This window comes from Dermacentor andersoni, chromosome 5, assembly GCF_023375885.2.
Source record: "Dermacentor andersoni chromosome 5, qqDerAnde1_hic_scaffold, whole genome shotgun sequence".
NCBI lineage: Eukaryota > Metazoa > Arthropoda > Arachnida > Ixodida > Ixodidae > Dermacentor > Dermacentor andersoni.
The window spans coordinates 80,693,687-80,720,970 of record NC_092818.1 but is presented as its reverse complement, the minus strand read 5'-3'; the positions used below and the strand labels follow the sequence as shown (position 1 = coordinate 80,720,970).

Here is a 27,284-nt window from a genome sequence, read left to right as displayed (position 1 = left end):
AAAAGGGTGTAAATGTGTTTATAACTCACACCCTTAGGGTGTTATCTATTTAACGGACTTCGTAAGGGTGTGAGTGACAGACACATTTACACCCTTTTTCACTTTTTAGGGTGTAAATTATTTTACAGTGTACGCGATTGCTCTGAATGACGACCGTGACAGACTCCGCGTGCAGCAACTGCGCCGATGTGGAGACGCTCGGGCACCTCCTACTTCACTGTCCTGCTTTCAGTGTGGAGCGCACGGGCTTGTGTTCATCGTATCGGCATTTGGGACTGCCTTGCGACACGACCAACGCGTTGCTTTTTCCTGTTGCCCACTCGTCGATCGTCAAGAGTGCGCTTTGCGGCACTACTTGACTTTTGCAGCGCGACGCAACTGAAAGGGCGGCTCTGAGCCCCGCATTTTTCATTTGCCGCATTCTCCTTTCCTCTGTCTTCATCTTTTCCTCCCCGAACCCCTGTCCCCGTGCAGTGCTGTTGAGGTGTCCTCCTGTGAGAGACAGTTACGGCGCTGCATTTATGTCTTCCATTCTCTTTAAAGTCACTTCACACACACAGTTCCCGCTGCACCATTCGGGACGCAGAAACCATTAGGCTTAGAGCTACTGTAGAGATAGAGCGACACATTCACTTTTAGTTGGTAGGTGCTCTATCACGTTACCTCAGTAACGCTATGAACGTCATGTTCGCAGCATCTAACTGGCAGTGAAGCCTCACACAAGCAATAACGCTTCTCACAGGCAACAAAGCCTGTCAAGAGATAAGCGTATGTGTCACCCGCCTGTTTACGTCGTCTGAAATTTTATAAAGCGTAACGCGAGGAGATGAGTAGAAAACTGGAGGTTAACGAAAGTCGAGAGCAGGTTGGGCACTTCGCGAAGCGCGATGCAACGAAATGTATTAGGCGTAACCTGAGAGACAGGAAGGAAGCGCTGTAGATCAGACAGCAAGCGGGTATAGCCTACATTGTTGTTAACATTACCAGAAAAAACCTGAAATAATTGGGCCATGGAATATGATCAGGGCAGATAACCGGTGGACCATTACTTACGAAATGGGTAAGTGAATGTTCGAAGCAGGTTATGGCGGTCGACAAAACTACTATCTTTACCTTGTATCACTGTGTAATGTTTGCTATCGCAACCAGTGCTTTGTCTTTCGGACGACACTGAGACACTTTTGACGCACTCTGCTTAATATTATTTTTCACCTCTTGCCTTGAACATTGGACAAGCGCAAGAACCTAGAAAAGTAGCGCTACTTCTTGGATTACACTTAGAAGTGATTGGAGAAATACTCCTGTGGAGACATGGACTGAGAGTTTAATAGCATCGTGGCATTAATTAAAATAAAAAAAGTTTTGTTTCCTTCCGTTACGTTTTTTTCTAATGGTGGAAAATTTGCCCCCAGAGGACTGAGCTGGTTTAAAATCATGTTTCCTGCTTTTAAATGTACGCTATCCTTCATAGACTATGTTCTCCTAACATTATGTTGAAATAAGTACATGGTCCGAATCGCTGGGAATAATTTAGCACATGCAACAAACATTGGTAAACCCACCACCATGAATACCTCAACCAGAATAAGACGGAAGCATCGCAACGATATTTACAAGGTACACGTCAGAGAGTTAGCAGCTTTTACGGGAACATGTCTAAGATTTGAATGTCATATAGTACATGACGTAAAGTGGCACGTAGACAAGACAAAGGGCAATAATTTCACAGGACAAATCATGCGCTCACAGTGCTACAACTGGGAATACGTAGAGGACCATTGGTAGAGGTCGATTTAGGCTTGCAAAAGTGCCCGGCCAAGGTTTAACCCAAGCGCCATTTATCACATGCGGTAGAGTCTGAAGTCGGTCGTAATCAGACTTGTACGCAACAAATGACATGCAGTTATTTAGGTTTTTTGATAATTATAAATGCGTAAACATTTCTAGGCGTACGAAACGAGAAAACCGTCCCTCCGTCCGTCCCGTAAAACGACCGCTTTCGACATAGCGCTCGTATATAGCAGTGAGTGTATTATCCTTCGTGCAGCTCCTCGCTTCAACGCCAACGAAGCGGCGAGAACACAGCACCCACGGAGCTCTCAGCACACGCCTCACTCTGCCACTTTCGCAGGTCGCTTTCAAGGTACGGGCCCACGGGTCTGTCTTCCGCGATAATTAAGTAGCGAGAACATAGCGCGGGAAGCTGTCAACAGTCGGCACTCTCCGTCAGCATCGGAGATCGCTGTCATGGTGTGGCCCACGTGGCGGTGCCGTACGAAGCCGTCACCCGAGTACGTTTGGTCAATGGTTCGACGCAGATAGATAAGGCGCTAAAGAGCGATAAGAGCTAAAAATGATCGGAACGTCATCAGCTTACCTGGTGCCGCCATCCGCACCCACTCGGGACGCCATAGCGCTGTCGTTTGAACTGGCCTGATCAAGGTTCATGACATTGATGACACCGCGCTGCATGCAGATGAGCAAGTGGAACAATGCTTACGCACGCCTAGACAACTCCCACAGTAGTTTCTGCGGAAAATTTCAAGTTTGATGATGTGTGGTGTTTTATGGCGCAAGGGCCACGTTGAAAATTTCAAGTTTAACGGTTGCATTGAGTACTCGGTAAGCTCGCGGTAGTTCGACTACTTAGTTTAGTAACCGATAAAAGTGTAAGAAGTTATATTTTTTGACGAAACAACCTTTGAGGGGCGACGCAGCTTTGAAGGTGCGAAGGGATTAAACTATGAACATAGGTTACCTCCTTCTCACAATCAGCGTGATGCAGTTGCTCCTTGATCACCTGAACCTGACAGGCTTGCAGATTTGCACACTTCTCGTGGAAATTCGACCTCTGAGCTTTTATCATGTAATAAATTTCTCTTTCTCTCTCCTGGAAGAGTTATAGGCGGCCTTCATATCTGATAAGAGATGCTGCTGTATTCTTTTATTAGTGTGGTCTATGGATTCTTTGAAAGAGAGAAGTTTGTGGCAGGTAAACGCATGTGTTTTTATCTGGTATATGTTAAGTTACTCATATACGCATATTTTCGTTAGTGAGGAGAAGGGAAACAGACGGGCTCAATATTGGTTAATGACGATCATATAAAGATAGCAGAATTCCCAACCACTGTATTACGCGAAACCTGTGGGTTCAGTCTCCAATGACGACAAATTATATTTCCATGGCAACATTGATTTCCGCTTTTCTTTATAAGCGAGAGCTAATTACCTCTACAATTTTCTTGGCTTAATGATCTGCTGGCTTTATATGGTCGTATTTCTGCGCCTGCAACGCACGAACAATATTTCTAAGGCTGACTAATATGCAGAATTCTATTAAGTTATATTACAATATGATTAGGACACCTTTTCAAGGAACTTGAACGTTTTCTATGTCCGTTAGAATTAGTCGCTTAAGTCTAAATGGCTAAGAAGGGAATGTCGCCGAAAGGAATGCCGACCAGAAGTCGTTCGACACACTTTAGTGGCTCGATAATGATAGCCACTTTAGACGTTGATGCCAAAGACTCAGCTACTCTGACTTTTCAGTTTCTCTCTCTCTCTCAGTGACCCTGCTGCGACCGCTTTCCCCTAGTCCCAACAAAAACGAAGCGCTGCGCTTCATAGAGAATCCAAGCCCGAGCACCGCAGCATTTAGTAACCGCAATCATTTTGTTTAAAGGTGTTCGTACGTTACTACGCTGCCCTTCCCCCCAGCGCGCAAATTCAGCGATTTTTCATTGTCGTTGCAGTTGTGTTCACACACACAAAAACAAGAAAATTGAGGGAAGAATACCGAATAAGATTTCGAAAAGGAATGCTTAGTGAAGATAAATAACGTGGAAAGGCTGCAGAGAACGCATTGAAAGAGTCAGGCGAGCGCGTTATCTTTACAGTATTTGTGCAATGTTAATAATCGTAGGGAGGAAAGTAACGCTAAAGGAATGAATTACTTTTCAGTAATTGCTCTGTTACATTCGTGGGGCAGTATTAGTAATCTTAATCAATTACATTTCTGAAAAAAAGTAATCGTAATTGCATATTGTAACTTTTTCTGTAACACCTACATGTATGGTCACAATAATTAAAAGGGCGAAGAACGGCCGAGAGAAATGCTCAGTAAGGCGCAAGAGGCTATGCTATATCTATTGAATCTCGCCCTATGAGCGCGCCCACACGCCTGACTATTCAAACACAAGTTATGTATCGCTGGGGAATCGGAAGAGCATACGAAAAACATCCCCCTAAGTGTTCAGAGTTCATGAGGGAGAAAATTGTTACTTGCGCTTGTGTGTGTGTTAGGGGGGGGGGGGGGTTAAAGGGGGGGAAGAATTCTGGGCTTGAGGTTATCTATAGTGTACGGTATGTTTAAAATTCAGGACACTGAAAAAGATATTCATGAATGTCAGCTTGCGCTTGACACGACCGTTACGAGCTAAATACAAATATCCATCGCCAGGCTTCAGTGAGCGGTGACGCCATGTGGATGCGGCAAAAAATGCGGTGGACAGTTAGTGAGGTGACATATAGAGAAAGAGAGAGAGAGATGAAATGCGAAAGGCGGGCAGTTTAACAGGAAGATAAATAACCACTTTGGTATCCTGCACTGGTGAAGAGGATAAAGGGAGACAGAAAGGTAAAGAAGCAAAGAACAGAGAGAGCGAGAGAGAGAGAGAGATAAAAAATAAACAGCAAGCAACACAGAGACATAAAAGAACGCGGGAGTGCCAGAGCCGTGCAACTATAGGTCGCTTGAGAGAGGGATTTCATTAGTGCTTTCGTCGCCCTCTGGTGTCGAGACCGTATCAGCCAAAACTGCAAGGTCTTCGGCTCGGAAAGCGGCCGGTCGTGGAGGAGTGACAGTGACAAGGATTGACCGTCTCTTGAAGCTGTAGCAAGGACAATCGAAAAGGACATGTTCGATGGCCCAGTCGCTGCCACCATTGTCACAGGCAGCATTGCCAGTCATTCCCATGCATGCCGGTAAATTGACTTAGTAACACAAGAAGAAAGGGAACCAAAGGGCCTGGTTTTGTATTAATCATGTCATAAGAAACCAGCAAATAAAGACACCAAGGAGCACCATGAGGGAAACTACTTCTATTTACTAATTGAACTAAAGAAATCATAAATTAATGGGAATGGCAAACCTGCGGCCAGCTGTTCTTGCATCCACTTTGTTTTCCATTATTTTTTATCATTCGTTTCATTCAATTAGTAAATACAAGTAATTTCCCCTATGTTGTACTTGGTGTCTTTATTCGTTTCTATGCTCCTCTCTTTCTTTATCTCTGCTTTTCTATCACCTTGTCTCCCCTCCCCTCTCTGTCCAGCGCAGGGTAGCAAACCGGATCTACCCACCTGGTTAACCTCCCTTCCTTTTCCTCTTTTTCTGTCTCTCTCTTTATGATATCAGTCGCACAATATTGCATAAGATTGGGTGAGGGAACAGACACGAGTTAATGACATCTTAATAAAATGGGAGCTTCGCAAACTGATACATTGTGTAACACAAAATAGTTATCTTGCAAGTTTTCTTTCCGCCTCTATAACTAAAGACGACGCTGCACTGATAAACCTGTTGACATATGTTATGACTTGTAATTATTTGTACCTGTCATAGAAGCATATTTTGAAGAGATAGGCACAGGCAGCTTGAGCGATAAAGTTGGTCGTGGAAGAAGTATTCCCTCCGAAGCACGACAAAGAGTGGCTCCAGTCGGACGGAACGGTCGTACTTATGTGTGCCGAATACATGGCATACAGGCACAATGACAGAGTGGTATTGAAACGATGAAAGGAAAATAAAACATTTCGGCAGAGCTAATCTCACGATGACTGTGGATGGCATTGCGATTAGCATTCGAGCACAGTACTGACACTTCGTATTTCTGTAGTCGTGATTAACCAACATCGCTAGTGGTCCTCCTGAGACTTACTTCGGCTATACGTGACGAACTCCGGTGTCGTCGCACTTTGCTATCGTACTCATTAGCCATGGTCGCCCGTTAGCATGGCGGGTCGACGCCGGCGCCGTCATGACAAGGACGACGCCGTGACATCGGTGGAACGACAAGACGGTATCAGGACATTGAAATGCCGATTGCATTACATCTGCCACCTGACGAACACGACATAAGGACGATGGGGTGACGCCAGGTGCATGAAGAGGATGGCGTTACAACGACGAAATGACCACAACCGAATGACCTAGCTGGAATGGCGATGGCATGACCACGATGACATAGTCAGAGTTGCATGATAGAAACTATCTGAACAACTATCTGACAACGACGCAATAATGACGATGACATAACAATGGTGAAGTAATCACGACTAAATGACCACATCGTAATTAGGATAGAATGACGAAGAAGGAAATAATTGAATGGATCAGCGAAGGTGGTACGACGACGACGGCGTCAGGGTAATGAGATGACGTCACTGAAGTTGGGATCTAAATGACAGCATGACGACGATGACATGGCGACAATGGTATGGCGACGACTGATGGCATGACGAGAGCGTGGCGTCAATGTTATAGTGACGATAACGAAACGACCGCGGTGGCATCAAGACGATGGTATGGCAGAAAATACGTGATAATTGGATAGCAACGATTTGAGGACGGTGAAATGACGATGATTGTATGACGACAATGGTGTGATAAGGGATGTATCACGAAACCTGTACGACAACGATGGTGTGACGAGCATTGCAAGGCCACGATGGCGTCGCGGCAACGGTATGACAACGGATGCATAATAGCGACTGTCTGACAACGACGTAATGACGACGATGACAAGGGTTCAGCGGCACAGTCACGTGTTAATGATGACACAATAGTTACGACAGAATGACAAATAAGAATACCGCCGATGGATCACCGAAGCCATTACAACCACAATGTTATGACGTTACTGAAGTGATGACGATGGTAAAACAACAGCGTCACGACAATAGCATGAGGGTAATGTTATGATGATGACAATGTGATCACAATGGCATGAAGAGAGCCGGATGTCGAAAATATTTCCACGACGATGGAATTACGCTGATGACATCACGACGATGGTGTGATGACGGATGCATGACGACGGATGTGTGACGACGATGCAATGACGATGATGGCATGACAACGGTATGATGATAATGTGATGACTACGACATCTTAACTATCACGTAACAACGACTGCATAACAACGATGATGTGACAAGACCATAACGAGAGTCGAATGACGAAACTGGAGTGACGACGATAGCACAACGGCGATGACAATGGTGGCATAATCACGACTGAATCATATTCATCATCAGCCTGGCTACGCCCACTGCAGGGCAAAGGCCTCTCCCATACTTCTCCAACTACCCCGGTAATGTGCTAATCGTGACCATGCTGTCCCTGTAAACTTAATCTCATCCGCCCATCTAACTTTCTGCCGTCCCCTGCTACTCTTCCCTTCTCTTGGAATCCAGTCCGTAACTCTTAATGACAATCGGTTATCTTCACTGCTCCTTACATGTCCTCCCATGCCCATTTCTTTTCCTTGATTTCCACTAAGATGTCATTGATCCGCGTTTGTTCCCTCACCCAATCTGCTCTTTTCTTATCCCTTCCGTTACACCCATCATTCTTCTTTCCATAGCTCGCTGCGTCGTCCTCAATTTAAGTAGAACCCTTTTCGTAAGCCTCAACGTTTCTGCCCCGTAGGTGAGTACTGGTAAGACACAGCTGTTATACACTTTTCTTTTGAGGGATAATGGTGACCTGCTGTTCATGATCTGAGAATGCCTGCCAAACGCACCCCAGCCCATTCTTACTCTTCTGCTTATTTGGCTCTCATGTGCGGATCCACGGTCACTACCTGTCCTAAGTAGATGCATTCTCTTACCACTTTCAGTGCCTCGCTACCTATCGTAAACTGCTGTTTTCTTCCGAGACTGTTAAAAATTACTTTACTTTTCTGAAGATTAGTTTTGAGACCCACCCTTCTGCTTTGCCTCTCGAGGTAGGTGAGCATGCATTGCAATTGGTCCCCTGAGTTACTAAGCAAGGCAATATCATCAGCGAATCGCTAGTTACTAAGGTATACTCCATTAACTCTTATCCCCAATTCTTCCCAATCTAGGTCTCTGAATACCTCCTTTAATCACGCTGTGAATAGCATTGGAGAGATCGTACCTACCTGCCTTACGCCCCTCTTTATTGTGATTTTGTTTCTTTCTTTGTGGAGGACTACGATTGAATGAAGGGGGCACAATTACAATAGAATGACGAACGAGTATTGATGTCGATGGAACGACGAAGGCGGTATGACGACGACGTCATGACTACAGTGAGATGGCATTACTGTAGTGGTTACAACAGTAAAAGGACAGCGTGACGGCAACGACCATGGTATGATGACAACTGCGGGACGACGAAGGCATGGCAACTTACGGATATCAATGTTAGAATTACGATGACGGATTGACCATGACAGCATCACAACGACGGTATGACACCGAATGTAGGATCACGTCACGACAAGGGCGTGAGGAAATTGCGATGACTACAATAGCATAGGGACATTGGCGTGAAAACGACTGTATCTTGAAGTCCATGTGACAACGATGATATGACGTCGACGGTATGACGAAAGTCGCATTACGAAGCTGGAGCGATGAGCATGATAGTATGATGATGAGAGTATCACAACGGATGCGTAATGCTGACCTTCAGACGACGACGCCATAACGGCGATGGCATGAAAACAGCGGCGCAATCGTGATTGATGACGACAGCATAATTACAGTAGAATTACGAATCACAGTCACAGCGTGCGCGTTTGCCAATCTACAAAGTGGTTTCCAAATTCTGGAGATGGTAACTTTTTGGGCCTTTCCTGCACCGAAACAGAGACAAAAAGGGTCCACGTTGCTTGTGAGTCTGCGAGCACCTTGGGCGAAGTGTTTTATGCTCGGCGTTTTGGATTCCAAGAGTTACTGCCATGGCCTCCTCCGTACTGACGGACTTCACCCTGACTGACGCTGCTGTGGTGGTGTTTCTGGTGCGTCTGTACAGTTGACATCTTAGGAGAACAAACCCCCATTCCCTAACACAGGGTAGCCCGCTGGTCTGAGAGCTGGCTAACTTGCTTGTCTTTCCGCCTATTCCTGCCTCCTCATCCTCCTCTTTCAGGAGAGCGAATCAGCTGCTACTACAGTAGTGTCCCACGCACACAGGACTGTAGGGAAGCACGAGGGCGGATAGCACAGCTGGCGAATACATCATTCGAAGCGCGACCTCGCCTGGAGCACAACCCACTTTCGCTACGCACGACATCCTAAAACATCAAAGGGAGGAAAGAACATACAGTCGTCTGCACCCGCACTTAGACTGGAAGCAGGCTAGAGATGGGCGTCTGTTCCAAATCTACACATTTTGAGCAAGACTCACTGGGCATGTGACCTGCTCCATGGTGCGGGAAACGGCCATAAAAACTAAAGTCTCCTTTGTTAGGTGCAAGCAACCTCGAAGGCAGTGGGATGCACGACTCTTAAGCGAGAATCTGGAGAGCCAACCGCGGCTGCTCAATCAACCACAGAGAGCTGCAATAGCCAGTACAGCCCTGGTCTGAGCGACCCACCCACTTGATCCTCAATCACATTGAACGAAATAATCAGATGTATAGCGAAAACACCTGTGTATGTAGGTTTATATGCCCGTTAAACAGCCCCAGCTGGTCTAAATTTCCGGAGCCCCCCACCACAGTGCGCCTCATAATAAGATCATCATTTCGTCACGTAAAACACCATCATCTTTCTCTCTTTGTTAAAATTTCTCTTTTTTTCCTCTTTGCTAAGATTAATCGTTTCGTCATTTTACCATAACAGCTCCGTCGCACTAAATTTTGGGGAATTCATTCGACGCCAGCTGCTTCTTTTAAACCATTTAGACACTTCAACACAACCCTAATCACCAGTTAAAGAAGTATTTTATGGAAAAATATTTTTGCGGCCCCAGTAGCTCTGGTACTTTGTCATAAGGCATGAGATGAACTTCCGCGAAAGTTGTTAAAGAATGCCACTTTCGCTCGACGGGCGAAGCACTGACTGCGATAGCAATGTTTAGTGTTGCGCTGAACTACGCGGGCATTGTTTCTATATATATGTTGGTCAGACTAACCAGGACGCGATATACGCGGGTGTACCAAAATTTCTGGCATCCTTAAAAGCTTTACCATGTAGTGTAAGGCCTGTAATGACATCGCACAGGCTCCACAACGCTGCTTAAAGGGCCAACAGCGCACCCAGATGGGGAGAGAATGTAGAGCAACAGGACACAGCCGTGTTGTTTTTCACTCTTTCCCAATCTGTGTGCGCTGTTAAGCCTTTCAGATGCTTTACCAACTAGCCCACCGAGCCATGCTTGTAATCCACAATGCTGCCCGTAAGGAATCGTGCCAACAAAATTATGTCACTTTCAGGTTGGGGCTCTCGTGTTGTTTTGTATTTTTAATATTTAATACTCCGAGAACATTTCGGTCCAAATGCCTGCGCTGTGAGTGCTAATTTCATGACATCTGCGCATGCGCTGGCATTATGCAAATTCTGAGGAATCATCTAGTCAAGAATTTAAGACCTAGCATGCGCAACTTTAGCGATAAAGTAGTGTAGCAATACAGCCCGCATATGCAGCATGGGATATAGCATAGATATGCCTAAATATACGCGGGTCCTCATGGCAATGCAGAAACCGACGACGAACGTTTGCTCAGAGTGTCCATGCAATTGCTATCACAATAAAAGATTGCGTTCCTTTGCTGTGGGAGAGCTCTCTCAAGGAAATTACGTTTAACATTGCGTTCTTTAGTATAAAATATTCAAGTCTAATGCGATAACAATATACAGACGCTCGTGCTGCGTTGACGCCGTCGGGCTCTTCTGCTGTTGGCGGTGCATGCGCGGTCCGTGTAACGCGGGTTAGAGGGTTTCGAGAGATGCCGAATGCATTAGGCTGCAAGAACTAGAAAGCGCGCGCACCACGTCGACGCTTTGTTCGGCCGGGTCGCTCGTTGGAGCCAAAGCAGGGGGTTACCTTCCGCTCTTGGAATAGGTGTTAAAACTGAGGACCTGCGTCTAAGCGACAGTGCTGGTGGTACGGGCGGCAGACTTTAGCCTGTAACGTTATCCTATATTTGACTGTGCGCTGGCTCAACGGCACGTCCCGTCAGTGTAATATCATGCACCATCAAGGTAGTACACGAAATGGCACCATCCCACACACACATAGGCATACCATATGCAGGGTGTTTCAGCGAAGACTTCCAAGAATCTTTAAAAGTTGCCTGTGGCAGATATCACAATTCAACTTCATGAGCTAGTCCACTCGAAGTGGTGGACATCATCATCATCAGCCTGGCTACGCCCACTGCAGGGCAAAGGCCTCTCCCCTACTTCTCCAACTACCCCGGTCATGTGCTAAATGTGGCCATGTTGTCCCTGCAAACTTCTTAATCTCATCCGCCCAACTAACTTTCTGCCCCCCCCCCCCCCCTGGTACGCTTCCCTTCTCTTGGAATCCAGTCCGTAACCCTTAATCACCATCGGTTATCTTTCCTCATCATTACATGCCCTGCCCATGCCCATTTCTTCGGCGGACAATACTTGCACAAGAAATTGTGATGCAAAATCGAATAAAAAATGAAAATTCCCTTAATAAGTTTTAAACTAATTATATTACGGCCCATATTGAAATTTACAAATTCTATCCGTGGAGTTCGCTAGGTGGTCCCACTTGGAACGAATTTTCAAGATGACATCAGTTTCGAGATATAAATTCCCGAACTTTGGGGAGAAATGCATTGGCCTTCCACTTAATTTTTAACAAAACGTCGTTTCATGCACTGAAGCACGCAAGTAATTGGAACGCCAATACATTTTTCCGCAAAGTTCGGGAATTTATATCTTGAAACTGGTGTCGTCCTGAGAATTCGTTACAAGTGGATCCGCCTTGCAAAGTCCACTGCTAGAATTTGTAAATTCGAATATTGGTCATAAGATAATTAGCTAAAACAATTAGTGAATTCTTGTTAATTAGTTGATTTTTCATTTGAATTTTTTGTTCAACTAGTGGCGGCCGCTTCAAGTAGACCGGCTCATCAACTAGAATTAAGCTATCTGCCACAGGCAACATTTAAACAAATTTGAAAGTGTTCGCTGAAACATCTTGTGTATATGCGCCTTATGCTTCCGGATGATCCATGGGCTAGCGCTACGTAAATGCTAGCTCATTCATTAGAGAAAACTCTACATAACACATAAAAGATACCTAGTATCCTGAAAACGACGGAGTTTGCTTGCAGGATCAGTTGAAGGCTTGCGCAGAACATCGTTTTTTTTAAAGGCACCGTTCCAATTTGAAGTGTCAGGTGGCACCGATACCGACTGGCAGAAACTTAGCACCTTTCCGGGCATATGTGAATGCCCAAGTCTTACGTTATACCTTCCATCTTATCTGACCGCCGGCTCAGATAACGCACGAACACAAGGAAATACGTGAATAAACACACACACACACACACACACACACACACACACACACACACACACACACACACACACACACACACACACACACACACACACACACACACACACACACACGCACACGCGCACGCACGCACACGCGCACGCACGCACGCACGCACACGCACGCACACGCACGCGTAATTTGGATCAAGTCCATATGGGTAAAAAATTAGGCTTCTGTGTTTTATTTGACAAGTGCCCGTAATGCGGTTCCAAATGGTAGTCTTGTCAAAAAGGAAGCTTGAAAATACCTTAGTTCAATTATCTTTCGCATTTTAACAGGGATAGCAACAAACCAAGGAAACAACATATCACCATATGCGCGTAATTGGTTGTATTCGTTGATAGGCAGAAAGGTGATATTACAGCAAAGCCGATTGCTTAAAAACGCAGAAGCAAACATTTAAACGTAATGTTTGTATATAGGCTGCCCTAAACGAAGTACTCCTATTAAAGTACCGCAAAGCAATAAACTGAAGTCCTCTGCGCATGTGATTTGCTCAGGAGCAGGTACCTTTGCGGGAAACGCTAGGCTGCAGTGCCGCGATATCCTCGTAACACTGTTCAGTATAGCACCGTTCTGTCCCTTTCAAGTCTCCAATAACTATCTCTGGTATGCAGAAATAATCGAATATTCTATGTTTCGAATGGTGAATTTTCGAATAATATCCAAATAGAGTAGCAAGGCTTTCTCGGTTATTGCTCGAAGCACCGCTTATTCGCACGTCTATAGCTCACCGGTATTTAATATGTGCACATGATGATTGTAATATAAGGTATCTGCTATAAAGTATGGTGGCTCCCCTGCTTAAAAATAAGTGTCCTTCGCCGTCATATCAAAACCTTAATGAACCTGAAAGCGAGCAATGAGACAACAATAGGCTGGAAATAAAATGCAGACAAGCAACCACAACCAGAAGCCTCCCTAATGCATTGGTGAACCGCGGCTCCGAATTGCGTGCTGTAAGCCATGTTCGTGTAACGTGTCCAGATACCTCACTGGCGAGAGGCGAAGAAAGCTTATTAAGTTGGAGGCGTAGAAACTGCCAAAGAGAGTGGCAGCCACCGACACAACGACTACTTATTTTGGCAGCTATCTTCTGTTTGAATCTTTCCTGGTATTAATACTCACAAATATAAAATACCCGGCACGTAGAGGCTTGTTCTTGTATCTACGCCGCTGACCTTGTGCAAGCGCGGTTCTCTGTTTCGCTTTCAGTGATTGCGAGTGTTCACCAAAGCGAGTTACTAGAAACATTTGTCTATGACAAGGATGAACTTTATTGACTTTTTTTTTTAAATAAAAGTGTCTTGAGCCATGGCTAGCCACAGCGAAAAAAATGTGAAATTAACTGATCATGTGAATTGCATGTTTGTTAACCGAAATTACAATGAACGACAATCTTATGGTCATCATTAACGAATGTACAATAGAAGTCACTGGTAACTTCGTTAGACAAGGGTACCGGTAAGCTATCGCAGGAGACGAAAGATCTGATTAAGAAACGCCAATGTATGAAAGTCTGGAATCCTACAGATAAAATAGAACTGACAGAATTTTCGAAGTTAATCGACAAGCGTATGATAGCTAACATAACGAAGTATAATATACGTATAATTTAGGATGCTCTCAGGAACGGAGGAAACCTAAAAGCAGTGCAGAAGAAACTAGGAATAGGCAAGAATCAGATGTATGCGTTAAGAGACAAAGTCATGCAGGCATTAGGGAACCAGTGTGTACTAGCCTGCATGTACTGCAGGCTAGTACTACAGGCTAGTAGCCTGCAAAGTACTAGCTTCACTATGCCAATCACATTTCGGCATTCCTTTGTATGTCCAGACGCGACAGCAACGAAGTCTCATCATACTGTAGATAAATAAATCGCAGCCTACACCTAAGGCGAAATACTAAAGCGACTCCCTGCTTGGTCTCATCGTATCCGTTTTCACATATTGTTTTTCTCAGTTACAAACTGGCAAAACGCAGCGCTTGTCTGAATTTCAAAATATTGACACATTCGCTAGAAAACCAACAAGCCTTCCGTGTCCAGAAGCGGCCACCGTACATAGTTCAGTGCAGTGTAGCTGAGCTAACTGTGGCGTAGCAACGGGGAGAGGCAATGGGGAAGAGGCTCACACGGCTAAGGGTTCATTTATCACTATAGAAATACCAAGTGCACTTCAATGGGAGCAAAAAAGAGGGAACAGCCTACTCTCATACACACTGCTTTAATGTACTATACCGAGGGCAACAAAAAAGGCAGGAAAGAAACAGTTCAGAAAAAAAAAAATAAGAAACGAGATTCTGCGGAGGTCCTGATAATGATTCGTCCGGTGTGTCCAAATATACACACGTACATACATAAAAATCATATACACCGCCCTCGTTTTGGAGCGCTAATGACGGCCTTAACGAAGGGAGAGACGACATTTTATTGCGCGCTGCTAATGAAGTCACAAAGTAGGCCTCGCATTGCCTAATGAGCACATGTAACTTGCTTATTAGCGTTACGCGTGTTCATTGCTTCCTTAATCACCTACATCACTTTTGTGGATGTGTGAAAACGTGCTACGACACTAGTTTCGACACAACCGGCATTTTGCTTTGGGTTGGGTAAGTGAACAGAGGGAACCTTGAAAAATATTCGGCAGAAGCCGCCTCATGATGACTGTCAATGGTAATGCGCTTAGCCTTGAATCAATGCAGCGACACAACATATCGCCACTGTCGAACCGTGTTATGCATGAGGCATGTACTGCTGCATAATTACCCTTTCATGCTTCCCAAGGAACACTGGGCGCTATCTCGCACCGCCGTCACGAGGGTTGCGCGTGGCTTCTGGAATTCCTGGAGCGCGATGAGTGCGGACGCCGAGAAACGCGCCATGCGGCAAGTGGGCTTCTCTCCGTCATTTCTTTCTGAAGACGCTGCGCCATCTAGTGGCGCTTCCTAGAAGTTCGCACGTCGCCTCCGAGACCAGAAGCGTGGCGCGTCGATGTCTTCGAACACCGAGAATTGTTCCTTTGCTTGCCGCAGACTCCGTGGAACATGCTCAGTGAGCCAAGTTGCCTTGAGGTTCATTCAATAGCGGCACCTACGCAGTGCATTCATGGCGCAGTTCGCTAAAGCATTGGTGTGAAAATGTTCAATGAAAAGTGGCGCATACCCAGTGCATCTGCGCCTGTTAAAGCTTCGTGTTGCTGTCCTTGATGAAGCCTTGTGACGTGGGTTCGATTCCGCACAACAGTGGTGAAATTTAGATCTTTCTGCCAAGTGGCAGAGAAATCTTTTTTAAGAGATCTTCTTGCAACTGGCACATACCTAGTCACCCACGCTGGTATCAGACGTTCACTGAAGAGCGGCACACACCTACTGGCACATACCCAGAGACCCAACTTGGCATCAAAGAGGTTGATCGAAGACCAGCACCGACCGAGTAGCACAAACCCAGCGCTCCCGGCGGGCATCAAATACTGTTTTCGAACAGCGGCAATTATCCATTCTCGCACGCAAAGTAACTCAATTAGGCGGGAGAATGGTTACATACACCCCCATGCATACATACATACATACATACATACATACATACATACATACATACATACATACATACATACATACATACATACATACATACATACATACATACATACATACAGTTGGCCCGCGGAAAGTGGATGAAGTATGTTAAGAATGCTGGCGCATTAAAATGTGTCAGTCATAAGTTGTCTAACCGTTTTAGCCCTTATCGTCCAATGACAATTGCAATTAATGTTGCATTTAATTAGAGATACGTCCAATTTTCCTAGCTGTCGTTCAAGTAATTATCCGCATATTGCACCGTCCACGACTCACAATCTGTGTCGAGATTCTCTTCTACAGCGAGAGTCACCCTTCCAGCGATGGTCGCCAGCACTGACAAAATCACGACGACTACGGCCACTTGCTTGTCCATGAGTTGTGAGCGATAGTGACGTGGTTAGAATCTTTATTAATGATAACTCTTTGCTTAATAGTGGAGAGAACGCACCAATAATGTGTTCTGTGCATCTGCGAGCATCACGTCAGCTAAGAGTAAATTTGCCATCGCAGACTTGTAGCTGCGTCTTTAGTTACAAGTGGGAGAACTAGCCTCGTAATTGAATCGCAGATGAAGCTGTTAAGGTATCGCAAGCAAATCAATTTGCTTTACGCACGACATAAATTTGCGGTAGGCTGTGTGTAATGTACGAGGAACTTTTAAAGTCTGTGTGTAACTACAGCGTTTGTTGAAAAGAACATACTCTTGTTGCAAAGCCTCTAGGCGGAATTCGCTAACCGCGAGGGAAAGTTTCCTACTTTCCTGAAAGAAGCAAAGTTATGACATCCTACCCATGACTCACAGTCTTATGCTTAAGAGCGTGAATTACTAAAGGGCTTAGGGGAAATCCCGTAATGAAGTGCTGTAAAGTGATATATGGCAGCTACCTGCAATATTTCCCCATTTCGTAAGAGAACAGTACCTGCCACCCAATAAACAGACCAATAAAAACGCGGGACAGGCAGTGAGTAGTGTGTAGAGGACGTTTAACATTGCGGCTCTAATCAGGAGAGTGGCAAATATTTGCTGAATACACGTATTCCCGTTCTTTGTAGCCGTCCCCCATACGCACAGTATTTTGCCTTGATCTTTTTGTTTGTTGATTACGCCATGTACCTAATTTATACCTAACAAGATTAGGAAACCGGTTATGTGTTAGGCATGAATAGAGTGTACTCTAGGCATGAACAAAGTTCAGAATTTCGCGGCGTAATTCTGTACTTCCTAATAAATTAATTATGCATGCACTTTAGAGTTTTACGTGTGTTCTACAAATGGCGTAAAATGAGGAAGCTGCATTAGAAGAATTATAGCTGCTACCCACTTTAAATTTTGCGAAAATGGGAAAAGCTTATGCGTGCAGACTTAAATGTCCGTGGGTAAATGACAATCATTGTAATATATTTATTAAGCACGCGGCTTGAAACCGTTACGCGGCCGTTTCTCGTAATAGACAACTTTAGCTAAGCTTGACAGATCATAGATTACTGTGATAAAGACATACGTTGACCATCTGCACACGGCGCGTCTCTACAGAACCGCCGGTGACAAGCAGCGTTGTCAAGGGTTCAGTGTTTCCTCGTCACGTGTCTTGCTATATTGTAGATTGACGTATAATAAAGTTGCGGTGGAGAACTAGGCTTCAGAGAGAGCGCGCGACAGAGAGACAGAGAGAAGTAAAATAGAGGAAAGTCAGCGAGGTTAACTGGATGCACGGCTGGTTTGTTACTCTGCACTCGGGGAAGGGGTTTAAAAAAGAAGAGAGAGAGAGAGGGAGACTACAGTTTCGTGCAGATTTGAAGGCATGCACCGAGTATACAAGCGGCCGCCATGACCTGTCGACTTGAGGTATTGCAATAACGTTTTCGGTGCTTTCTGTACCATCGATGCGTACGGCCGTAGTCCAAGGATCTTCATTTCATTTCACAGCAGGTGGACACCTCATAGAGGTGATGCTCTAGTGCCATGAGCTAGGACCCTGGTGCCGTTTTTCTAGGCCTATTTCCATGAAAAGGAACACCTGATCCCAATCATAAAGACAGATGATAATACTTTTTCCTCAGCGTGAGATAGGTGTCATTAATGACTGGTTTTACTTTTTACCGCTTGCTGCCACGACTCAGATTAAGTGGCAATTACTGAGCACTCGTTTTCATGCCTCACACGAGACAACAATGGTGTCCTCGTTGAACTAAATGAGCGATTCTGTTGACATTTCCTGGAAATATGTGTTGGGTAAGGGAAATGCAAAACAGACATAAGCGTGTGAGTTAATGAGGGCCTTTTGTAGAAAATTTTCTATGTCATCAATCTAGAGCGTGAAAAGTGTCTTACGAATCACGTAGAGCTTAGTCTGCTGTGCTTCGAGAACTATGACCGCCAATAATATCAAATGGCCTCTAAATTAAGGCACTGTTATGGCTAATGTGTGCTTAACATTGAATGTGTTTTGGTGCAATACTATTTTTGTTAACAATGGCTTATAAGTTATTTGGATGCCTTACTTATATTTTTTTTTTTTGCTTGAGGTGCCACGTGGCAGAACTTTAGGGTGAAATTAGATGCAACAATGGAGGCCAGTTTTATGCAGATACAACGAAAGCGACATATACATGCAACGCGTCGGCCACGATCCATTTTCATAGTCTTCAGGTTGGTAATTTCCTAACTTCACATCTTACTCGCTGGCAACGTTTCAAACGGCTAAGTCACACTCGACAACGTTTTCAATTGCGTGGTTTATTGCAGGCAAATAAAATTGGAAATGTAACTATGTGGAAGGAGCAGATTACTTAAAGTTATGCTGTGATCATACAAGGTTCCATGACTCTGCTGTGAGTTTAGCTTGCGTTAGCTTGCTTGTGGAATTAACTGTAACAGCGCATTATATGTAAAATCTGAGCTGTTCCCGTTAGAACAGTCAAATATAAAAGAGGATGAAAGGACAGCAGTAAGTGCCTGTGCACAGCAAATGTGTAGTTTAGGGATGATTTCCTGTTCTTTCCGCAGCGTATGAAATAGCCATTGCTGACCATGGATTGAGAACTGACTGTGCAAATCAGGCTGAAGTCAAGCTGTGTTTTCTTTTTGTCTAATTTTAGAAAAGTGAGAAAGGCGACTATCTTGCGTCGCAGATATTGTAGGGTTCATTTTGACTGTCTAACAGAATATGACATACGTTATCACCACGAGCATTGTCTATGTGCACTTCATCTTATTGGACCGTGAAAAAGATCAACGAAAAATAGATGAGCACTAAAGTAAACTGAACACCTGACAGCTGAAATCTTTAGGGTTCTTCTAAATGGTAATATGTGTACTATGATCAGGGGCCTTATAGCGTAAGAATATTCTAATCCCAATCTGTTTTTATGCCAATCCCCAATAGTCAAATTGACGTAACCGCCAACGCAAGCGTGGGGTTGTTGTTGGGTAAGCCCAATAAAACGCCCTACTCGTTTAAGGAAGATAACATTTGTTTGCGTTCAATGCGAATAGCATTATTTTCCTTGGTTCTTCTGATCAAATTGACTGAAGAAAGACAAGGGAGACGCAGAAGTGGAGAAAATGCTTCGGTGGTGCTTTGCTAGTGCAGTGAAAGTGGATAGCCAGAGGAGGAGAATGGTGCCGGCGTCCGCGATTGGTCCTCTTCCCCTTGCTTAGGTTGTGGCGGCTTGCCAAAAGTCACGGCGGCGTGCAACAGAGGTGTAAACACGTTGCTTAAAACGGATCCTCAGTGAAAAAGAGTTCCCAGAGCGATGTCCTGTACGGGTCGGAAGTGATCAGCAACGTTATACTGCCAGGCATATTTTTTTATTATACGTAAATAAATCCACTTTCTCCGGCAACAGTAGCCACTGACAGAGTGATCGGCAGGCAGGGAATTTCTATTTATTTGGCAACGGGACTGTCATCAGCTATTCCGAAAAAAAGTTCAGTTTTTTCGGCATATTACTGCAGCGTTAATTCTTACACGTCACTTTGACGTGGTGAGTTTTTACAGTTTTCTTAAATACCATACCAAACAGGAGAAACGGGTGCAGCCCGAGAGTATTGGACCAATAGCGGATGGCTAACGGCGAAAAAAAGGGTCAAATCGAAAATAATTGCAATTCTTTTGTACAGTCTAATCATGCGTAACCAGTGTGTACATGTCATATGAGATAACAATTTTCGCGGATCTCGCGACGTCGCGTGACAGGCGGGCTAAATAGGGGTGGGCCGGAAGTGCGCAGTTCTGATTGCCAAAATGAAATAGAAACAGCTTCAAATAGCTTCACATCATAGCGCCCCAGGATGGGTGCCACATGCTTACTGATTAAAAGAATGACGCTCGTCGCTTACGAAACTTACATTTTCGAAAGCAATAGAAGCCGCGTTTGTTAGTCGGAACCGCGTCAGTAACAGCTACCAGTCATCTCAAGCAGCGTTGCAAGGGCCGTGTATAGATGGTGCATAAGATGGGATCGATGGAAAAGCCCGGCGTTTGTCAGCGCCCAGCGGAAGTATTTGGAAAGTTCGTTAACATAATTTTCAAAAATATTGAATAATTTTCAGCGCCTTCGGTCAAGACCCAATCGATATGCCTACGCTGATTGTTTTACTCCTCTACTCCTTTACTCCTCCTGGCGTTGCCGAAAGCGGTAACATCTTTTTGAACGATCCGCTCGTTTTATGTATGGCCTGGTGCCCCGTAGCCCAGAAAGCGAGATTTATCGCCGTGGGAATAAGCCAGCATGCGCTGAGATAGCGCATTCTGACGGGTTCGCAGTGTCGGAAGTACCACAGGCTGGATTCGGCGACTTTTCAGGGAAAGTACCCATGACCCCAGGCGCTACTGACTCTGCCATAGCACCGATGGTGGAATGTGTGTTCCTGGGGTGGAAGTGCTCGATTAAAAGAGTCATGACCATAAATGCTTTCATAGTAAGCTTTCTATGATGCCGGAGACGCCGGGAAGCATTGACGACATCAACCTTTCTTGCCGATCTGGCGGCAAGGGAAGCAGGGCAACAGAGACAGGAATGAGTAAGAAAGCGTCCGCGCAAGCGCTTCCGCTCATTCTTTCGTTCTGTCGCACATATATTGCGCAGTGTTCAATAAAGGCGCAACTGAATTCTGTTGTTCTGCAGAGCTTCGGATTTTGCGTGCATGGCGGTTGCCAGCTGCTCTGCGTGAGTGTTGCTCAATTCGCGTATAGTTTTCGGCCACCACGTTTATAACTGAAGGGAGCCGTGATGCAAGGCTATCATTTGTGGCAGCTTGGCCAGCTACAAGAACCGCCTTTAGCCCTTTGCCGTTAGTTCTTAATGGTGCGTCGCGTACAATTATTGCCGCGCTACGACTGTCGCTGTTTGTCCAAGCGGTGCCGAGGCCATTTCGTGGGACTACATCATCCGTGTAAATGCAGTGAGCAGCATTTTCGTGAAAATTGTCTTGGCTCTATTGATTACTTTTGCGACTGTTCATTTTCTGGCATAGTGATCGCGAAATGGTGCACAGTTGCCGCAATATGTTGCCCACATGAAGTAAATTTTTTTGACGGAAATAAACAAACGAAAACGAAGTGAGAAGAGATCCATCACAATATCACGATAGCGAGGCAAGAGAGATGTTTGAAGAAGAAGACGTTGTGCGTTTCGGCCGACCGGACCGAGGATGACTAAGCCTCAATCAAGACGCGCTCGCTAGCCACAGCACCAATGCGACTTCATCAAATTGTGCACTTGCGTCGTAGAGTGCTTCACATAAATGACGTGCTTTATAGCAGAGTTTCAAGAACAGTAATCTGTGTGCATGTTTGAAGATGAGCTGAACGAACAACATAAAAGTATACGGACGTTGCCACAGAGTTTGTGAGTGCGCCACTTAGTCAGCTAAGCGTCAAAGTGCGAAGCATATGTATAGCTCCTCTTAAATGCGAGAGCATTTTGTCAGCTATCCTACTCGCACTAGGGTTTGACACCACAACCACGTATGAAGAATTGAGAAAACCTAGCGCCTACAAGGAATCAATCCCAGGCCTGCAGCACGGTAAGCGAGAACCAATCCACGGCGTTAGGCCAACAGTTTAGAAAGAGAGCATAATACGCGCGACATCACAGCGACATGAATAGAGGGTTTTACAATATGTTGTGCACATGAAGTCAATTTTTTGAGTATAGTATGGTATGAATAACTTTATTTGGTCCTGAAGGTTAACCCTAGGTAGACGCAGGCCGCTCCCACGTTGGGACTGAAATAAAGCAATTAAAACGAAGTGAAGATATCAATTACCATAATGCTGTCGCGATAGCGACTGGTGCGCGCAGTCCGCGCGTGGCCGGTTATACAGTATTTTAATACAGGCAGCGATTTTGCCTGCAAAAGCAACGGAGCTATAAACAGTCACAGTGTCGAGCTCCACTAAGTAGGCTGCCATTCGAAACTTAAGAAAGTGTGTCTGCAATGCGTATGGCGGTTCTCGGGTATACCTTAAACAATTATCGTAGATTGACCACCCGCAAATTTCTTTCTCACCGGTAATATCCCCTTTTTCCCTTCCATAATTCAGGCAGACAAACGGGGCGGATCCTCTGGTTAAGATCCGGAACTCTTGTTTGTTTTATCTCGGTTTTCGTGATGAGTTACTTCAAGGTATTCACAGGCCGTCAATGCGGTTCGTGGAATGCTTGTTTCACATTTCGCAGCAGCAATGTTCGCTAGTACTGTTTTCGCGAATGAAACCTTTGCGCTGTCGCTCCACGTGCATCGATCCCGGTGGTTCTGATTGTCGCATTTGCGAACGTTTAGTCAAACGCTTGGCGTAGGTTTATTCAAGTCGCTTTTGTTGTAAAAAAAATAGTAAATTTATTCAACAACCGTTTTTGTGAAAAAACTTTTTGCGCTTGAAATCGTTGAAAACTAAGCACTGCAGCGTGTTTGGTAATCCGCATATTTATTCGTCCGCCGTCGACGTTGCATATGCAAATTGGCCAAGAACTTCAGCACCTGTGAATATCAGAACATCGCACTCAAGAAGAGGCTAATGGTACATTTACCACACGCGTGAAATCTCAAGGATGAAGTCCCACACGAAATCACTCCACGTGACATTAGATGATGTCTAGTTTGTACCGTGAAAGCAACTAAAATTTCTGTTATCTCCCTCTCGTGTTTATCCGAGAGAAGTAGCGAGCTGGCATGATCGTGCCGGCTTAAGGGGGGATGCGGGGATGAAATCGAGATTTTCGCAAGAGAAATGCATTTTCCCATTTTATTTATTTTGGATTCGTAGACATATAAAGAAGCTCATTAACAAGTTTTGTCGCAATCTGCGCCGTAGAAAAGAAGAAAATTAACTCTCTTCTCGTAACAGTGGCGCGTGCTCGTCGTCGAGAGCGCCCGTGAACATTGTATTCAAGACGCAACCGCAGCGTGCGCAAGAAACCAAACACGGAGTGAATGCCCGCATTAGAAAGTTTATTTTTCGCGCTTTTTAAATCATGGGAGACCTCCCATAGAGAGTACAGCAGACTAAAAACTAAACAAGAAAGTCATAATTCACGCTGTGGCACGCTTGTCTAAGAGTGCAGACAAGGGTGCTGCACTGCTATAAAGCCAAACAAAGACAGCAAAGACGACTTTCATTTCATTTCATTTCATTTTTTTACATTAAAGACCCCTTGCGGGGTATCACATAACAGGTGGGTGTACAATAATAATACAGGAGGTTGCCCACTATGTTATTTTACAGAAAGAACACCTTTTGATTCTTCCATGAACGCAGATGAGGTGGCAATTGCAGCGACGTGGTGGGGAAGGCTGTTCCAGTCTTTAGCTGTGAGATGAAAAAATGATGACGAGCAGGTGACAGTGCGTGCACTAAGGTGAGCAATATTTAGATGGTGTCCTGTGCGCCGCGATATGCGGGAAGTTGGTAAAATGTAGGGTGCGTGGCGAAGCGAACTTCTGTAGAAATTATGGAGTAATGATTAGCTCGCGATACTGCGACAGTGTGCTAGTGTGTCCAAACCAGACTACTTTTAATGGTGATACGCTGACATCATATGAGTATGACGAGTGATGGTATCTTACGGCGCGTTAGTAAGATCTTGATGAGGGCTAGTTGGTTCATATTTCGAACTGAGGTTAAACAGCGCGGTTCTGTATGGATTCTAGAGCGTTGCTGAGGTAAATCTGGTGAGGTTGCCATATGGGGGTGACGCGTATTCGAGTTTTGGCCTAACCAGTGTTCTATATGCTAGTAATTTTACCTGTTGAGGAGCACTGCGGATGTTGCGTTTCTGAAATCCCAAGGTTTTGTTGGCAGATATGATGTCAGTTACATGCGAGAAGCAGTTTAAATTATGCGTGATCGTAATACCTAGGTATTTAATTGAATCTACAGTGTCGATTGGGATGTCATTAATTGTGTAGAAAAAGTCATGCCGAATATGGGGGGGGGGGGGGTGCTGCGGGAAAATGGCATAGATTTACATTTATTACTGTTTAGGACCATTAACCTGTGATCACACCAGGCTGTAATGTTACCCGCCGTGGTTGCTCAGTGGCTATGGTGTTGGGCTGCTGAGCACGAGGTCGCGGGATCGAATCCCGGCCACGGCGGCCGCATTTCGATGGAGGCTAAATGCGAGAACACCCGTGTACTTAGATTTAGGTGCACGTTAAAGAACCTCAGGTGGTCGAAATTTCCGGAGTCCTCCACTACGGCGTGCCTCATAATCAGAAAGTGGTTTTGGCACGTAAAATCCCATAATTTAATTTTAAGGCTGTAATGTTGTTCAGGTCATTTTGGAGATAAATGCAGTCATTATTGCTAGCGACAGCTCGACAGACAACGCAATCATCAGCAAACATACAAATCCGAGAGGAGACATGCAATGGAAGATCGTTAATCTATATTAGGAACAGGCTTGGACCTAAAACTGAACAGTGGGGGACGCCTGATGTTACGGGAAGAAATTCTGAGGTAGTATTGTAACACTGGCGGACTGTGATCGGTTACTAAGAATTTTTTTATCAATGTTAGGACATTCGTGTGAAAGTTCAAGCGAGAAAGTTTTAATAATAAGCGTTAACGAGCTACTTTATCAAACGCATTTGCAGTCAAGAAAAATTATGTTGGTCACAGTGTTAGTATCGAGATTTGAGTGTAGGTCCTGAAGAAATGTAGCTAATTGAGTGTCACATGACAGGCCTTTACGGAAGCTATGCTGCGATGGATGGAAGAAGCTATTACTGTCTAGGAAATTCATCACGTGTGAGTATATGACGTGTTCCATTATTTTGGAAGGGATACTAGTTATGGATATGGGATGATAATTTGAGGGTGAATTACGGTTACCCGATTTGCAGACTGGAACAACCTTGCTCTTTTTCCACTCGTTTGGGAGCGTGCCTGATGATGGTGATTGGGAATACAGCAGGGTTAGATACATGGCAGAGATGCGCTTCGTGTTTTTTTTGCAAGCTTCCTTGTGATATCGTCAACACCAGCTGATGAGGATAATTTATGTTTATCAATAAGTGTGGATATTCCATCTGGTGAAAAGATAATATCCGGCATTGGAGACATGACAACAACAGCGAAATCAGGAAGAGGCACGTGTGGTTCGGTAGTGCAAACAGATGAAAATGCATTATTAAACAGTTTGGCACAGTCAATATCAGGTAAAATTTCCCCATGTTTCAAAATTCTGACACCAGGGCATGACTGGGGATTGATTACCTGTGAAATTTTTTTTGGTGTACTGCTGAGCATGCAGGGTAACTCTGAATGAAAAAAATGAGTGCTTCTGTTGCCGGATAGCTATCAAGCAGGCGCGTTCAGATACGTAGTATTTTTCCCAGGAGCTAGGGCTTGGCCTCAGTTAAGCGGAGCGAAATAGACGTTTCTTCTTGTTTTCCAGTTTTTTTTAGTGCGTTCGTGAACCATAGTTTGTTGCGATTAGAGCGAATTAAGATAGTCGGTATGAACTGCGCAACGAAGTTAGTCATCTTATTTCTTGAAGAGCAACCAGTTCTCTTGTATCGAGCGATTTTCGAAACCTAATTCAGATGATTGATAGAATGCGACTAGTTCATTGTTTATCGTGGTATAATTCCCTTTTTCGTACAGGCGGATTGTTTTCTGATCCGAATGACGTACTATAGGGGAAAATGAGAAAACCGCATGAATTACTTTGTGATCGCTTATTTCGCGTAGGTAGCTAATGGAGGGCACGCTTTAAGGATGAGTCGTTAGTAGAAGGTCTAGGATGTTAACAGTGCTATGAGTTGCACGCGTTGGCTCTGTTATCGTCTGAGAGAGGGTAAAATTAAGGCAAATATCTAAGAATTCTCTATCTTCTGTCATGCTAGTAACTGTGCTAGAATAATTTGACCAATTAACATGTGGGAAGTTGAAATCCCCAAAAGCAAGATGCAAGCATTCGGGAATTATTTCGTTAAATGGTTCAAGGTGTTATGAGATCGCGAGGGAAGTCAGGATTACTGTTGGGGGGACGATAACAGACACAAAAAGTAGTAGCTGCAGATTAGGGCGAACGACAAGCCATCAAATTTCTAGGTCAGTGGCCACATGGACTGTGTAGCACATTAGATCTTTTTTTTTACTGCGATAAGAACGCCACCGCTCCGAGTACCCTGCCTATCTTTACGAAAAACATCCCACCGAAATGCGGTAGTTCACTCAGAACTTCAGTGTCAGCGACATCATCGGTAAGACATGTTTCAGTTAGTATTTTATTCTTCTTAAAGCAATTGCTGCAGAGCAGGTTCAGATTGAAGAGGATGGTCAAAACTATGAAGCAGGGCACTTTTGTTATTAATTTACAATAAGTTTTGTTATTAAGATAACATCATCATCACCATCATCATGCTCTTTCATGTCCACTGCAGCACGAAGGCCTCTTCCTGCGATCTCCAATTACCCCTGTCCTGCACCAACTGATTCGAACTAGCGCCCGCGAATTTCCTAATTTCATCGCTCCACCTAGTGATCTGCCGTCCTCGACTGTGTTTCCCTTCTCTTGCTATTCATTCTGTAACCCTAATGCTCCAACGGTTATCTAAACGGTACATTAGATGACCTGCCCCGGATTTCGTCTTTTCCCCGAAATTATGAAA

General features: G+C 44.7%; 1 long non-coding RNA gene across 1 annotated transcript in view; it reads right to left on the bottom strand.

Moving 5' to 3' along the window:
* Nucleotides 1-2,382: 2,382 nt before the first annotated feature.
* Nucleotides 2,383-27,284, bottom strand: part of LOC129384762 (uncharacterized) — a 52,624-nt gene continuing 27,722 nt past the window's right edge. The window contains exon 3 of the long non-coding RNA XR_008612412.2: nt 2,383-2,466. This is a non-coding gene — a long non-coding RNA (uncharacterized lncRNA). The remainder of the gene's footprint in view (nt 2,467-27,284) is intronic.